The 17708-nt window shown below is 39.7% G+C and overlaps 1 protein-coding gene across 6 annotated transcripts in view; it reads left to right on the plus strand.

Moving 5' to 3' along the window:
• Positions 1 to 8596: 8596 nt before the first annotated feature.
• The window catches only part of ADCY7 (adenylate cyclase 7), a 57069-nt gene continuing 47957 nt past the window's right edge, over positions 8597 to 17708 (plus strand). For 4 of the 6 annotated variants that reach the window (XM_071567813.1, XM_071567810.1, XM_071567818.1 and 1 more), the window contains exons 1-2: positions 8597 to 8708; positions 14849 to 14978. The gene's annotated coding sequence lies outside the window, so the exon portion shown is untranslated. The remainder of the gene's footprint in view (positions 8709 to 14848; positions 14979 to 17708) is intronic. The other 2 variants (XM_071567812.1, XM_071567815.1) reach the window with 1 other exon arrangement.

The following is a 17708-nucleotide window of genomic DNA, read 5'->3' on the forward strand; positions in this document are numbered from 1 at the left end:
TTGCTGGTTGCTTAATGTTGTGAGTAACACAGGAATTAAAATTTCAATGATTTTACTCAGTCTTCATAAGGCCAAAGTTTGTGTCAAGTATCTACTTGAAAAGGAAATAGAAAGGAAGGAGCCAGAAAGTGGCTGTTACTTGTGCATGGTAGGGTAGTGGTAGATCAAATTAATGCACAATTTGGGTTACTCTAAAATTTAGATCAGTTATTTTTCAACAGTTTTGATTTTATTTTTTTCCTCTATTTAATGATTGGCCCACCATGACCATTTTATCAATCAATGTGGTGCCTTTGTTGGACACCTTGGCCATGCTGTTCAATGGGCCTTTTCTCTTGGCAATAGCTGGGCTATTCCCATTTGCTCCTTCCTGTAGCAGTGCAGGATATGTATGAGAGTTGGGAAGAAAAAGAGTCTAAATCTTTAGTTTGCTGTAAATTTATTGGTAAAAACTGATGGAATCCTGAACATCACTTAGGTACACATATAAGTAAGGGAAGATGAAAAATCATGGCTATCCTCTGCATGAAAGCCATTTGGAGGAGTGCCATCTTTCTGCTTCCAAGATGCATGAACAGTGAGGTGCTGCGAGGCTTCCGTTGAGTCCACTGGCTCAGGCAGTCCTTGTGGGACACTGAACGACCTGAGCTGTGAATCTGTTGAAGGTTTCTCCACTCTGCAGCAGGTTTTAGTAGCTCTTGATACTTGAAACTTGCTGCATTGAGTTTCCCAATCCTTTTTCAACTCTGAGCCCACCCTTTGTTTTTTGTGGCCCAGAGATTTGGTGCTGAATATAGAATTTATCAAATCGTGTCCAACAGGTCCCAGGGAAGTATGAAAAGGATGGAGAATGTTAGTGCTTTCAGACTCTTGCTGCTACAGCAGCTTTTAAAGAAAAACCGTAAACCCCAGTGACTGAGGAAGCTGAATTAGGAATATGTCCCCTTAGCCCTCTTACATCCATATTTGAATCTAGTTTCTGTGCAAATTATTCCACAATCTAATGTTGGGATGCTAGGTGGATTTTTGTTTGTTTTAATCCTTAACAGAATCACAGACTATTCTGACTTGGAAAGGACCCACAAGGATCATCGAGTCCAACTCTTAAGTCAATGGCCCACACAGGGGATTGAACCCATGACCTTGGCATTATTACAACCAAGTTTTAACCAACTGAGCTGATCTCAGGGCTAAATGAAGTGCTACTTTCCCATAGTGCAAAACTGACAATAAAAACACCTGGCTGTTTGCAAGAGGTGGCTTGTAAAGAATGCATTTGTGTATAGTGGTAGAGGAGTCTGAGGAGCCATGGGTGCAGACCTGGTGAGTGTTTTACTTGTTTAAAATAAATAAAATGTTCTTGTATGGGTATATAAAACTGCTTTTGAATCTGTATGAAGCAATGTTTGACTCTTGAGCTTAAAGATTATTAAGCAATCAAATGCTTCTGAATAGCTATTAGAGAAAGTAATCTGTGCTCTCGGCTGCATTTTCCCAGTTCTAAAGTTCATTTACTGTGCTAGACTTGGTGACAGCAAAATCTGTAAATAAGCCTCATTCAAATTGCTTGTTTATGCTGCCTGGCAATGTAAAACAAAAATATCTATTCTGAACTTCAATCTCCCATCCTAAGACAGCAAAAAGCCAAAACCACAAAACAAATCCACCTTGCTGGTCTGTATGCAACAGATTGTTGCATCAGGCATAAAAAATGTTTTTCTTACAAAAATAACTTGTGGTTCAGGTGGAATATGCATTAATGGTTGCTGTTTGTATTTCCTTCCTTCTGTGACCTATTTCCAAACAGGCTTGTTGTTCCTTCTTACCATAAGTAAGGGACTGATAAAGGGTGGGTTGGGGGTTTTCCCCTCTTCACTATAGTGGATCTTGAATCAAGCTCCTTTATGGTTGCCTGGTAATAAGTAACTATGAAAACACTATTCTCAGTTAGAAAAATCAATGGCTAACCCAACAGCAGGTAAAAATCTTTCATATTGTCTTCCTTCAATGCATGTTTCCTTTTCAAAATTTTTCACAGTGCACGGGTGGTATAATTTATAAAATAATGTAATTATTTCTATAAGACCTTTTTCATTTCAAACTGTGTTTTATTAAATCAATGTTATGATATAAACTTGCACATCAAGATAACATCAAAAAGCCATATAATTGCTGAAAACTTCAAGTATGTCTTAGCTGTGATCTGTGACATCCAGTGCATCAGTTCTGTGCAATGTGTAAGCCACAAACTCCAGCTATGAGAGGCAGTTTGAATGCTCCTGGTTTACAGCATTGTTGTAGGAGACAGTAACACCTTCAGGTAGCAGTAACTTACCTGGTATTGCTGAGCTACTGCACCCTAAATCCCACAGAATCCCATTACTCTAAGGGGATAGCTGAGAAAACTGAATTACATTCCCCCAAACCCCACCTTTATGCAATATTAGTAGGGTCAAAAGCCAAGAAGGTGAGAGCAGTACCAGCTCCAAGAAAAAGCAGGCAGTGCCACAGGCTGTCCTGGCACCTCTGGCTGTGCCCACAGGCAGCTCCTGCTCCTTTGCAGCATGGGCAGAGACCACATTGGCCCCCTCACACTGCCCTGGACCTGCTCTCCTACACAAAGTGCTTTATGCTGATACACGTAACGAGTAAGTGCTTCTAAATTCTTCAGAACAAAGTCACCTGATGGTGTGTCAAAAGGAGAACAAACTTCTTGGAGAGTACAGGCAAATAGAGACGCTGGGAATCTGGAAGCTGAAGCATTAATGTGAAAAGGAAGGGATCCAGCTTTTGCAGTTACAGGGAGTGCTGGTAACTTTACTTTCCATGAAGTCTGATTTTAAAAAACCAAACAAACCAAAACAACAGCTAAATCTTCAATGGAATTACTGCACTTTATTGAGTAAAGCAATATTTGAGATTACAATTTGAGAGGATTATTTTTGAAGTAAAAGCAACAGAAAACAATAAGTCGTGAAATAATGCTAGTTCTTTACTTTCTGTATTATCTAGGGTTTTTTCCTCATTATCACACTTGGACATAAAAATCTGTCTACAAAAAACAATAGTCATGAAATCTAATTACTGTATTTGTATATTTGGGAGAGTCTGAATGTTCTGGTGCTACTTACTAAGGGGGAAAAACCCTATAATAAACAATTGTGATGAGCTGGTGCAATACTAAAAGAACATAAGTTAGAACTGATGTTCACTTTTTGGATATCATCATTGTGAAGTTACTTATTTCTTGTTGAGTGTCCTCATCAGAGTCTCAATTTTTGTACACTTTTCCTACCCTTGTGCCTCATCTGGCCTGCACAGCAAATCACAGCTCTCCCGTATCCCAGACTGGCTGCTGGCCTCGCTTGAGATTAAATTTTATGAGCTGGATGGATCAGTCGCAAAGAACAGAGAATCCATTTTTTATACAATCCTGTTGGAGATAGCACAGTTTCTCCTCAGTTCCATAGTCTATCCACATGGAAAAATTTTTTCCTAGCAGTACCAGTACAGGCCAGTATCATGTGGACATGCTAAAGCACTGGACAATCCTCAACTCATGAAATAATCACTGGCCAGCTGATTTCAGTTAATAATGTGTTGCAATGGAATAGTGAAGATGCGGCATGACCACAATTTTAATGTTACTATATCAATAAATTCTTGGATTTTATTGCAAAGAAGAGAAACCTTTGGTGTTGCACATTTGAGGTTACTAATTTGCTTTACTCTAATTACTGCTAAAAGCCTGTTTCTGTTGAATTTAAGGTGTTTTTTTCCACTGATTTCAGTGAAAGCAATTTAAAAAGTTATGTCCTCAGGTAAAAATACCATTTTTACTTCATTGGTTTCAATATATACAGCTATGTTGATTTAACTGGATAGTTTGTCCACACACTTTTAAAATTGCTTTCTAGCAGTTTTTGTTTGTTTGCTTGTTTGTTTTTTAATACATCTATGTTTCCTAGTAGATTCTCTCAGAACTTTCTGTTCTAGAATTGTATTCCAATTTATGTAAGAATGTTTTTCCCTAATAATATACATGCTCCACTTGTTCCTTACTGATTTTTCCAAAGTATTCTTCTTTTTTTTTCCAATATACACTCCTGGCTGCTAATGCAAAGATACTGAAGGTGCAAATTGGAAACAGTTAGCTAAATGGTTTCATCATTTACTGTGAACATAAAATGATCTGTTCTTTTCTGTGTTTTTAAATCAATAACATCTTCCATTTGGTGTCAAACTCCAACTGCAGTGTTGGGAGATCTAACAGGGAAATGGCCTTCCTTTCACTTATTTTCTTTTCTTGTGTAACTTGCCAATTAACAAAAGAAAGAGTGACTCCTCAATAAAGACCATCTAACAGTTTTCTAGGAAGTCACAAATCAGACCTTCTGTCATTGTTGAGAGTAATTCAGTTTCTAAAAGAAAATGTTCCATTTAATACTGATCTACTTGAGGATACAGAAAGATTTAAAACCAAGTCTGTTCTATAGGCTTTAGTGCAGTCCAAATCACACCAACAGGTACAGGTAAAAGGTTCAACCAAATAGCCAGGCACTGATTTTTCAAGACAGTAATTAATTTTCTTGTTTTGAAGAATGAACAGGAGAGGAGATAGAAATGTTTTTCTGAATCTTAATCCGAGAAGTCAAACAGAACCTCCTCACCCAGGCCCTGGAGCTGCAGCCAGTGGGGCTTGAAATGGTAAGTCCTTCAGTTCCTCTAGAAAACTGTATACTCAGTCACATACGTTTTTGGACCTTTCCTAATTTCTTCTATCATTTCACAGTGCTGTGAATTTGCATTGGGCTTGAGGTTTTCTTTGAAGAAATTACAGTTGTAGTATTCAGTGCCACTGACTTTTCATGAAATCTGGAATGCTAGAAAACATGATCATCACTTCAAGTCAGTTAAGAGTCTTGGACTCTTAAAAAAAGAAATAACAAATAGAACAAGAGACCTGAATAGCTTTTCATTTCCCTAAAGAAACATGTATGGCATTTATTCCTTTATTTACTATAAATAAAACAGGAAGTCATTCCCAAACAATTGTGCAATTGATCCAAGGGGCGAAAATTACAAGCCACATAACAAGAGGGAAACTCTTGCCTTCTCTTTAGCCAGACTGATTCAGTAAGAGATTCCTGCATTTAACAGCATAAACCTAATGGTTTTCAGCAATTGATTCTAATATTGTCCTACAAAAGAGGGTGATGGCAATGTAGCAGCTCAAAATAACATCTTACTGCATCCTTCCTAAGCATGTCGTGCCTTGCACGTTGGCATTGTTCTATTATTAGATATCTTTACAGGAAATAGCAAATAATTTACTCAAGTTATTTGTCTCATTCTCTAAATTGATCAGCTGGCTAAGAGAGACTGGAGTGTGTGTGGATGCACACTGGTAAACAGATGCTAAATTGCATCCAAAACAAACAAAAAATATTCTAATAAACACTTCCTACTGTAGTGTTCATTAAAGACAACATTTTATTGCTGGCTTTCTGAATCAGAATCATGAAATTAGTGAAGAAAAACAGAAGTTAAGGTTGTCTTGGTCATTGTTTCTGGATATTTGAGGAACTAGAAAAAGGCAGCATGGTAAAGCATTCTTTCCTAAATGCTGCCTGCTGTGGTGTTGCAGGATATCAAAGGAATATTTAAAAGGAGTGAATATATTAAAAGTCTACCTGCTAATTTTAAAAGTACAACTTAACATCTTGTGCTACTTTATATTATGTCGAACCCACAAAACAATCTATATTAATTTTCAAATTATTCCTAAGGGTTTAAAAGAATATCTTCTGAGCCTATAACTATATTTCTGATTTGCTTTTGTCTCATTTATTTCGTCAGCAGCCTCGAGTCCTCACTGACTCATTTATGGGAGCGACTGAGAATCTGAATATTGAAACATTGTGCCAATTAAATTATTTAGATGTAACTTGCTGGGACCAAGTGCTGTCACCCACTTTACTACTGTGAATAGTACAAATATGCACATACTAAAGGCACATTCAACCCACAATGACTTACAAAGGAAAAAATGTAACTTCCCACATGAGAATTACACTTGAAATTTACTATGTTTTTCTACTTCTTTAAGAAATAGTGATCTTTCTCTGTTTCATAATGTTTCATAGCCCTGGCTACGATGGCCGTTTACATCAAAGCACACATCTGAATTGTACAAACCAGACTTCTGTAATGGTCTATAACTCATTTGTAAATGACATTGCAAGTACATTTGGTATAAACATCCTATCTGCCAATAATTTAAATAGAAAATTGAAAATGTTATTTTATTAGATTTTAATCAGCTAATGTGTTGCACTTTATTTCTACTAAAACTCTAAAATTATTTATGATATATTGTAGTTATCCAGTTCAATCTTCAGAAAGATTAGATTTGTTTCTTTAATGCTTTGGTTTTGTACATTCAGTATGTACATATCATTGTGGAGCTGCTGGACATTTTCCTAAGCAAGAGCTTCAAAATAATAATGCTTGCTTGTCTATGAAGAACACTCACAGAAACACAACCCTAGGGATTGCTGTATTCAAATTCAGACATCATTTCAGATGGAACTTCAATTAAGGGCTACACCTTAACAATATTGGACATTTGCAGCTACTACATATGCATAGGAAATTTATTTTAGATCAGTTTTTCTCACCAGGGACAGAACCTTGCACTTGGGAAGTAGCATTGGCCAGGGCTGCCAGCAGTGCCAGGTGCTCTCCAGTAAGGGGTGGTATCATCTGCCTTGTGGAAACCAGCCCTGGCTGTACTGCAGCTGTGCCTGAGAGAAACAGCAGCAGCAGAAAAAAAGAACAGGGGATGTGCATATGTAACATATACAGAAGCCAGTTAACTGGATATTAATTTCCATATTTTTATTTTTTTCTTTTATATCCATTTTGCTGAAAGTGTTATAATCTGCACAACAGTGTACATACAGCACTTGGAGTGCTTTGGAACTGTTGCCATTAAAAAAACCCCTACAATGTCAGTCGTGTTGAGCCATGCAGGAGTTTTAGATCATAGTATGGGATAGCAAATATTTGTTGTGGGTATACAGAAGTGATGTTAAGCAATCTGTGTACTCGGAAGGTCCACAAAATTTTGATGAAGTGATAAATTGAGTCCATCTGTTCTGAAATGACTCCATTTATGATCTCAGCAAAACAATGTATTTTCCATTTCCTGCAGTTTTTAAATCTTGTTATCTAATCCAAATTTCTATGAAGACAAAGAATTCTTTTTAACAATCATTTTACTGAAAGATCCTTCTCCTCTTTCCTAGGAAACAGTCTGAATAGCCTGTATACTGCTTACATCTGAATGCTCCAGTAATTTCCTAGTGCTTTTCAGATACATGATGTCCAAATCAGGAACGGGAAGACCTAGATATGGTATGTCCTTTGCTCAAGACTGCACATGAAAGTGTCACAGGGAGGGAGCAGAGGAGCAGAGTCCAGCTTGCTTGCCCAGTCCTGTGCCTCAAGTACATAACCACTCCTCCAGCTCTATTCCTTATATATTGTGCCACATTGATGAAACTGGATTTAAATTCCTTTCCAAGATCCCCAGCCCTAACTGCCCAAAACCATCCTAATGACTGGGAAGTCTCAGACAGCAGAGCTTTTCCTATTTGCCCACCAACACTGAAAGGGGATCTTTGAGAGTCACATAAAACTGTGGTGCTTGTGGTGCGTGCACGAACTGCTGCTCCCTCCGGGAGAGACAGTTCAAGCTCATCGCTCAGGCCTGCCGAGTGTGGAAAGCAACAGCTGGCTGGCAGGACAAAAGTAACAACTGTATTTAGTTACTAAGGTCTAATTGCAGTCATGGTACTTCCGTGGATGACTAACACGTGGTTGCAGCTGCAGGTAGCTGGGCACACACCTGCCTGGCATGGGCTGTGTGCAGTCGCTGGTGACTAACAAACAGCTCCCCAGATAAACTTAATCCAAAAATCCATGGAAATCGGCGATTCTTTCTGTTGCCTCTAGTGAGCTTAGCATCGGACTTAACATGTGGAAGAGCCAGGCTTGGTCTGAATTAGTGGCTGTGTGTTCGAGGCTTGATGTGCTGGGGAATCTTTGGCAGCCCAATGAAACTCACACCAACAGTATGAGAGAACTCAAGTCACTGGAGCAGTGGGATGTTTGCCATGGGACGGCGGCAGTGACAGTCGGGTCGGGTCCCTTGTCCCCGGGCACAGCCTGACTGCGGGGAAGTTGGGAGTCCTGCCAGGAGCACCCCAATCGAGGCCAGATTTTAAACAGCTGGCTATAACCCTTCATATTTTTTAGAGTCCAGGGCAGAAACTTGTTTCCACTCCTGTACAGCGCAGATGCTGATGGGGGGACACCCGGACAGCCCCCAGGCTGAGCGGGACGCGGTGCTGCAGAGCCGAGCGGCTCCCCCTGACGGGGCCGGGAGCCCCTCGCCCTCTCAGGCTGGGGCGATCCCTCCCGCAGGTCCCGCCCGCGTCCCTCTTGCAGGAGGCACAGGCAGGAGGGGGCGATGCCGCGGCGCGTCCCGCCCTCGCCGCGCCGGGGAGGCTCCGCGGGCCCCAGAGACACCTCGGGCGGCGGCAGGAGGAGGAGGAAGGGAAGGAGGAGCAGCAGCAGCAACAGGAGCTGCAGCGCCCGGTCCCAGCCCCGACCCGCTGCCTGCTGCTCTTCCGCCGCCGCAGGTGAGAGACCGCCCGGGCGGGGAGATGCCCCGGGAGGGAGAGAGCGCGGGGGTTGCGCTCCGCAGAGCACGAAGTTCAAAGCGTCGAAGGTTTCCCTGTATAAGGTTATTTACCACCTCTTATGACACCACTTGGTGCACTTGGGAACAGCGAACAAATGTTCAGGCCCGTAAACCTTTTCTGCTAAGTTTATCTGGCTTAGAAAAGGCGGATTTGGTAAAGCTGTGAGGCCTGAAAATTGGTGTATGCAATTCTGCCCGCCTCATGAATGGAGAAGTTTGGGTTTGTCTTTTGCTTTGAAAAGCCAAAAGCTGACTGCTCTGGTATGGAGTATTTTGGATCCTTTTAGGTTTGAATTTTTTTAGCACAATGGGGCTTTAAATTGCTGAAGGAGGTATGTAAAGACCAGGAACACTTGCAATATCAGCAGAAGTTTGGTTTGTGTCTTTTTTACTTTTCTACTCTTTGCTGAAGAGGTAAATTCTAATCTTGCTAGGATGTGTTATGGTATTTTTATTACAAGATAACAAAGGGATTTAAGTGCTTCAATACTTACAGCACAGCACTGGGACATTATTGCAAGGATCTTACATTTGCCAGTGGCAGATGAAGGAAATCCTAGAGCAGGGGAATATTGTCACCAACAACCTAGGACCACACTGAAGGCAGAGCCTGAGATTTCTTTCGTGACCAGAGGATGTGGTCAGCACAAGTGCTGAGAACTGGCAGAGGCACTTTGAAAGCATTTTTGGACATGTAAAGTAAATATACAGTGTAATGTTTGAATTTGGTTCAGTGTAGAAGTCTGTTTTTCTCCTGTCAGATGTGTTATATTTTATTTGTACTGCTGAGAGCCTGACACGCTTGGTTGTGGCCCAAGACCATGCTGTGATAAGTGCTGTGCAAATATAAGGAAGGCAGGGGAAATCCGCACAAACCTACCTAAAAACTGTGGTTTGGATCCTGAAGTGTTTGTGATTTATTATAGGAAATAAAGTGTCATGTCTGGGCACTGCAATATGAAAATTTCTTCATAGTGAGAAATAAGATGCAAATGTACCTTTATTAGAGACTTACTGCTTTCTGCTAAGATTCCTGATGGGGGATTGTATCTTTTTTTTTTCTTTTTAATAAATAAAAGAACCTGGAAACTTCTAAAGGAAATCACCTGGAAAAAAAAAAAGGAAAAAATTAATATTTTTGCTTTATGTCTAAAAAGAAAAAGTACCATACAGAAATTCTGTAGCTATTATATATTTTGAGGATTAATAAGAATAATTTTCAATACTATTTTTATGCAAGCAGGATTCTAGGAGAGAAAGAGAAAGTTTCTAGGAGGGCTTAATGCTTGTGTCTATGTCAGAAGTAAATAAATAGTGGAGTATGGTGGTTGTGTGTGTGTGCTGGAGGGGTTTGTTTGTTTGTTTAGTGTCCTGACCTTTCAAGTGTTAAAGTCCTGACCTGGACCAGTTTTTATGGTCCCTTATAGGTGGAAGAAGTATGTGCTGAGGTCTGTGTTAAGACAGTGCACACATGGTATGTTTGTGTCTATAGTGAGCTAAGTACTCTGAAAAAAGTCTTCATTGCAGTGATTGACATTAAAACCAGTATATGGCAAAGTCACTACACCTTGACAGTTTTCCCCTAAATGTGTAAGGGAAGACAGGACTGTGTGAAATACCACTCTGAAAACAGTAAGCCAATACAGATTTCTAATGGCCATTATAGCATGTTATTTGTGCTTCCAGAAGCCATTACTAACAGCAATTAGGGTCATTGGGGGTTCTTGTAAAGCGGCCATTAAACTTCTTAAATTTTTCTTAATGAAGCTAATGTCAATACCATTAAGAGTAAACAAAGAAGAGATTTCATTCCCTAATGTATGTGGGTATTTATGTTCTCCTGGCTTGTGCTAAGTGAAAGAGCAGGTGCTGGTTGAGAGCTGATTAGCTTAAGGTGTAATCCTAGAGGTAATGATCATTGTTTTGTGTTGAGGTGGGTGTTTGTGTAATTGCCAGTTACTCTGATTAAAAAAAGAGAGATAGTATCCCCCATGGAGTTACAATAAAGTCTCTAAATTGAAATCTTGGACTTATGTTTGTGTTATGACTTTGAGTGGGGTTTAACATTACAGAATTTATCAAAATTATTTCTTCTAATTTTAACTTATTATGAAGGCTGTAAGACATGGGGTGAAATACTTCACCCAGCGATTGCTCCCTCAGTCTCAGCGTTCATGTTGAGGCTACATTTTATCTATCTGGAAAAGGATTCCATCTACCTGGATTTGTTCAGTGTTTTAGATTATTAAAATGGAATAGCCAAACTGCACTAAGTATCTGCAGGGCTTCTGTATCCCAAGTGTCATTGGGACTTTTTCTGTATAGAAATAGTCTTTTGTGTAAAACAAAGAATATTTTATAATCCTACAAAATCCACCTGGTACTTGAGGTGTGTAAGAGCAGCTGCTGCAATGGGTGTTGTCCCCCGGTTGGAGTTGTGTGCTGCTGTGCAGGGCCGAGGTGTAAGGTTTGTGCTCGCTGGCACAGAGGGAGCCTTGGCCCCTGCGCTGCCACTCACTGCTTTCTGCTGCTCTTTTGCTCTCTGAGCAACAGCTCTGTTCACAAGTGGTTCCAAAGACGCAGACATGCTGTTACAGTGCAGTTACAGACCCTACTGAAACCAAAAGGGATTTTCAGATGAAAACTGGAGCCTGGTTGAGCCAGAGATGGCTCTTTTCTTCTGTAATTAGAGCCCAGTCAATATTCAAAGAAGTGCAGTCTGTCTAAGGTGCCATTTGAGGAGCTGGCTGGTTCTTTCAAAGGCTGAATGCTGCATAAGTGGGGAGAGACTCTATTACGGTATCATCTGCAAAGTTTACAGATGATTATTTGCTAAGCCGACAGGATGTTACCGTGTGAAATAGTTTGTAACCACTGTGCAGTTAGATCATCTTGTATTACAATAAGGAAGTGCAACTTCTTCCTTGGGTCTTTACTGCAGACTCCATGAAGAGGCTGTCTTGTGTTTGCTGAAAAAACCGAATTTCATCTTTTATATTTTGAAAACAGTAAAGACATTGATCTGGGATTTTTTTCCCTACTCATATTTAAACAACCACAACATTTTCACCTGGAAAAAAGTGCTGTGTTATAAAATTAGGAGTTTTATAACGCTCTTATCTCATAATAAAAATCATTGTCATTGTTATCTCCAGGAACTTGCAAATCACTTTAAATAACTGTTGTTACTTGTCTTCTGGCTCTTACACCATCCTACCTTCTTCAGCCTCTTTGAATAGGATCCAGGCCCTGTCTTGTGGTGCCAAGCAGCAGGATATTCCATATATGCAGACAGAGGGTCTGTCCTTTGGAAGTGTTCTTTGCTTAGCAAGTATAACATACAATAGGATAAATATGCTGTAATGATATTTCCTGCACACCACATGCAGTTTGCTACTGCTGAGTGTTACCTCTTCAGAGTTAGTAAAATTCAGGTGTAAAATGTCAAACAATTTTGTTTGGGTTGAGCAAAACTGAAATAGAACATGGGGCTGCTGATCCTTTTCTAACTAAGGTGTTGCTTTACCTCAGTACCTGAGGTACAACCTGGGTTTGTGTCAAAATGTGTCCCTCAAACCTCTGTTTTGTGTAAGCTGTTTTCAGTAGCATTTTTATAAAAATTAGATAAACCTTCTCCTCTGTAGCACCAGGCTGCTGTTTTGAATTTTACAGCAGTTCAGAGGCTTCATGTCTGTTGGTGCTTTTAAAGAAGAAACAAAATCAAAGCTGGCTCTCATGTGATATGGGGCCACAATACCACTTTTCCTAAGAGCCTCCTTCACAGCTAATGGCCAAAATGTTCCTCTCTTAACAGCTGTTCTGTAATCCTTATTTCAGCATTAAAAGAAGCTTCTGGTCTGTAGCTACAAAGAAGGAACAAACGGGGTGTATTTAACTTCTGTTTCTGGGCATAAACCTAAGTGAATAAACAATGCATTCTAGTTAAAAAGCAGAAATAACAAAGATTACCAAGACTGCAACTGGCATAAGTCAGAGAAAGGTGAGAAGTTTGGATACAGGTGGCTGTTTCTGGCAACTTCTCCCTGCAATGCCCCAGTGCTACACGTGTGCTGTAGTACGTGTGTGCTTGTTTGCTCTGCTCAGGTAGCTTGTGGAGCCTTCTGGTAAAGGTAATTAAGGAGACAATTATCAGGCTCATTCTCCTGTGCCCTGCATCACAGTTTGTTTAAGGGTAGTGACAGGGCTTTGTCCCATCTTCTGTTTTGTGTGATGTGGAAATAAGTACTGTTTGAAATCTGAGTTGTGTTTCAACCTCCAACAAAAAGAATGAGTTTTTCTGAGATGCTCAGTAAGAATAGCAATAAATTCTTATTCTTTTTAAATAATGCTGCTGGTTATAAAGCTACAAGCACAGTCTTGTAATCAATACAAAAATGTTTTAAAGGTCTTTGAAAAGATTTTTAGATATTAAGACTGTACGCTTAGTTTCAAGGAAGGAGAGAACATAATAAGGGTTTTATGGGTAGATAAATGTAGAAATAATTTACCTCTGACTACATAATTTTGGTTTTAGTTTGTTACTTTTTATTCAATGAATTTTTGTTATGACTAATAATTATTAGTTAGCATTTCTGTGAGTTGATCAAAATATTTTAGTAAGAAGCTTTTCATTTGCAATATAGCCTGGGTTTTAGTCATTATTGCCTTAAATACTTAATGTCCAATCTGTGACTCTTTTTGCTTTATTTATTTATGTAAAGATATGCATTCATACTGGAGGTTCTTTTGAAGAACTAGTTGATGATCAAACCACCTAGCAGTGACTAATTCTTACTTAGATACCATTTTCCATCCAAGTAACCAAAATGGTGAGGAAACAAGCATTCCAATAGAATGACAGTGCACATGGAAGGGCTGGGCAAGGAGTGCAACTGGGAAGGAGCTCCAAAGGTGGATTCAGGCAGACTGAGCTCACTGAGGTTTATTCAAACTGAGCTGAAATTAATGGAAATGGGCGATAAAACCCTGATCATTTAAATGCCAGATATTCTTAGCATCTGGCTCCTGTCAACCTGAGCCCATCTGTTATGGTATTTCAGGCGGGACCTGCTTGCTTAAACAAGCTGAGACTTAGTCAGGCTATGGGGAAAAACCAGATTGGGTCAAGTTGAGAGAGAATGTACTTTGTACTGGAGCTTTTCTGTGTGTCTGTGTCTTTTTCTCTGTTATTGCTGCTGAACCTATGTGGAACTGAATCAAAAAAATAAGTTGCAGTAGTAGAACAGAATTTTGGTTTCAATTTCCTCCTTCGAAAGGAAGTTGGGGTTCTGCTATCAAACCTTTCTCACTTCCTGACGCTCTGCCTTTTCTTCTCCTCATCCTTTGCCAGGATTATCAGCCTGCTGCCATGAAGACAACAGTCATTTCAATGCCAAAGAAACAAATATATATTTGTGAGATACACATTTATTGGAATAAACTAAAATAAACTAAGATATGAGAAATGTATGTAGGCATTACTAGTACATATTAATAAGTACCTGGGATTTGAGGTTAAAATATTTTAAAAGTTCTTGTCACAGATAAAGACAATGAATCAATTTTGATACTTGAATTGTGCAAGTTCTTCCTGTCCTGCTTATTCTATGTGTAGTACCTATTCTACTGTATGGAGGCCCTGTGCAGTTTGTTAGACGACAGAAATAAAATAGAGGCAAAGTATACTTCTGTGGATTTATAATTTCTAGGTCCTGGAAACTTTAAATTCCTTTCTGCTCACTAGTTATGTAAAAATGACTAATGATGTCTGCATAAAAAAGATTTTTTTTTTTGCTAGAAATATTCCTATATCCCTTTGATTATGAACACAGGAGTAAATGCAATGAAGGCTGTGATTTTTCTGCTGTAACTAAGTTGGTTCATGGAGAGCTGTCACTAAAAGTGGGCAGCAATGCTTTCTTCCTGCCCCTGTGCTTCTACCCCTCCCTGAAGTCTGCATAGTGCTCATCTGCCCTGCTGCTGGGATGAATCATAGAATAAAATGGGCAAAGAGCCCATTACAAAATTTTTTTGAATAGTATAAGCATTTTTCAAGTATAATATTTTTTTCCTCTGTAGGAACAGAACAACTAGGCTAGAGGAAGTGGCAAGAACTTATTGTTGAACTTTTAAGAGAGACAGGCGGGGACAGTTCTCTCCTCTTTGGCGGTGGCTGTACTGTAAAACTGGGCTCCTGGTTATTCAAGTGGTAAGTTATACTTCTGCAAACATGTTGGAAAAGTGACCTGAACTGTGTTTTGGTTGGAGGTATTGCCAGTTGAATTGTTATCCCAGTTTCAGTATTTTTTAAGAGCGAGCTCTTTTCCTCTGTTTTACTTTTCAGCAGGAAATGAATATAAAAATATTTCACTGTAGTACTTTTTAAAAATCACCTATATTTTTTTGCAAGTTCCTGAGGAGTATCCTGTTTTGAATTTAGTAATTTTTACTTCTTATTTTTAAATAGCAAGTTGTAACAGTCACAAGCTCCCCACTCCCTTTTCCCTCAGGATGCTGTACTTTTAAAATAAGGCAGAAGGTGCTGTGCAGTGCTACAGCAACAGTTGAGTTGACATATATTGTGGTTTGCTTAAGAACATGCAGTATTATTGTATATAAGATAATAACACAAAACTCACGGCTGTTGGAAGGTAGTCAGAGCTTGGAGTTACTCCGAGAAAGTGAGAATTTGATTTGATAACAGTATAAACACCAAGTTTAGCTTTCAAAGAAACAGGAAAAAAGCAGTATAGTTACTTTGTAAAAACAATCTGATGCAGTTTTTGCAATGCCACAGTAGGCAAAATTCCACACAGGTAGTTTTATTTTACCAAGTGAGCTGATGTGTTGATTGCTTGCCTGTTCAGAGCTCTCTTGCAGAGTTGTAGAACATGATTTAGTGACACAGGTTGTCAGTGTGAGCAGAACTGCATGTGGGTGTTAATTGCTTCATGGTGAGGTGCAGACCAATTAATTAACGATGTTAGATAAAGGAGATTAAATTGCACTTCATGAATAGTACATTGGAATAGTAAAGGAGAAAGTTGTGTTTTTCAAAAATCTGTGCAGATTTTTAGGCAAGAAATAAGAGTTGCTCTTTTCTTATATTAGCTGTGTGTTCCATAACCACTTATCAAGCATGTTAATGCAGAGAATTTGGATGTAGTTGTAGCTAAACTGGTTTATCAGAGTAGCATTAAGCACTTGTTTTACAAGTTGCATTAAGTTTTGTCCTACTTTTCCAGACAGTTGTATTTGGAAATACATTCTGCTGTACTTGTTTTGAACTGAGTTCACTGATTGTTAGGCTTTCCTTCGAGTTGTCTCTGCTGCCAATAAAATATGTGTGTATATATAAGGATGCATAAACACCTATTAGTATAAATAAATAAAAATAACTAAAGTGTCCCTTCTGAAGGCAATAGAATCTAAAAGACCTGTGCTTTTTTCTTTTTATCTTTCTGAACGGCTTCTTCATCACATTCTATGTATCAGTATTCCAGCCATCGTTCTTTGGGCTTGAGCATATACAAATAGCTGATTTTTTTAGAAGCACTTGTGAGAAAAGCCCCAAACAACTAAACTTACTACTTGGTGATAAGTCTTAGGAGTGTTGGTTGTTGAAATGTGGGAAATCTGGGAGCTGGAAAGCTGGGAATGAGTTGTTGCAGTTTTTACATTTATAGCATTCTCACTAGAAACCGAGAGGAAGAAAGTGAGGTGGATGGGGAGGAGGAAGGATTTCTTCAACTGTGCACTGTCCTCACAGAAATGGGATAACTACAGATTGCAGGCAGAGGAGACCTAATTATATTGTATAGTATTATGGGAAAAACTTGCCCTGATCCAGAGTCAGGCTTAGGTTACTACCAACGTTGAGATGGGGACTCTGGAGAAGATGTGAGAACAGGGAAGGAAATTTGGTGAGTTTTAAAAGCACTTTTGAAGGCAGCTGCCTAACACATTGGAGACCAAGTTTTCCAGAATTATTGTTTAATTGCTTTGACCTGAACCCTGCTCTCAGAGCAGTGGTCTAGCAGTGGGCAGGGGAAGTGTGCAGGCTTCAAGTGGGGAACAACTCCATCCCTTTTTTCAGCCTCATGGTTGAATTTTCAGTAAGTTCTCTTTTTGTATGGTAGTCAGTAGTGATTTGTGCCTTCTCTGCAAGATACCAGTCAGCTGGACTTGTGTCCACACTGTATGTGAGTGCTTTAAGCATCTTGGGGTTCTGGTTGCTGACTCTCTGCACCCTCTCTCTTAGCCTGCACCTTGGCAACAAATGCCCTGGACATTAAAATCAGTTTTGAGTCTGTTTGAAGTAAACAAACTCCTCTGGAGTCCCAAATGTGAGGAACACAAGACATATAGCTAGTTGGGGGGGGGACTTTTTAAAGCTGCTTTCCACGTCATGCTAGAGATTGCAGGTCAATGCAAAACAAGCCATACAGCGTGCTGTTCCCTGAATCTTCCTTCTTGGAAGTGCTCTTCAGGATTTGCTCAATGCTCTCCAGTGTTCCCACATCCCTGTAATCAACACCTGCAGTGCTGACCTTTCTTTGCTCCATGAGAAGAATCCAAGCAGACTTTGATTCTCTTGCTGTTTCCTCTGCTGCCGAGTGACCCTCTGGTCAGTCACAAACCCTTGGGTGGTCTGTTGCGTGGTTACCACACAATTTGAGTTCAGACCTGAAAAACTGGTTTTTATATGCACTAACCACCTGTTCTGCTGGGGAACAGCCCAGGTAATTGTGGATGGTCTTTATTGGTGTCTTACTCAGCAGAGGAAGCTGAGCACTGCTCCATCCAACCAGCCCTTCCTAACTGTCCCCCCTGTTGAACAAAGGACTGTTACGTTTAAAGACTGTTAGTGATGTCCAGCTGAACTTCAGAATACATATGTAGGCTCCTGTGACAGTCCTAAGGAATTTGTGATTACTGA

Source organism: Pithys albifrons, chromosome 12 (assembly GCF_047495875.1).
Source record: "Pithys albifrons albifrons isolate INPA30051 chromosome 12, PitAlb_v1, whole genome shotgun sequence".
Taxonomy (NCBI): Eukaryota; Metazoa; Chordata; class Aves; order Passeriformes; family Thamnophilidae; genus Pithys; species Pithys albifrons.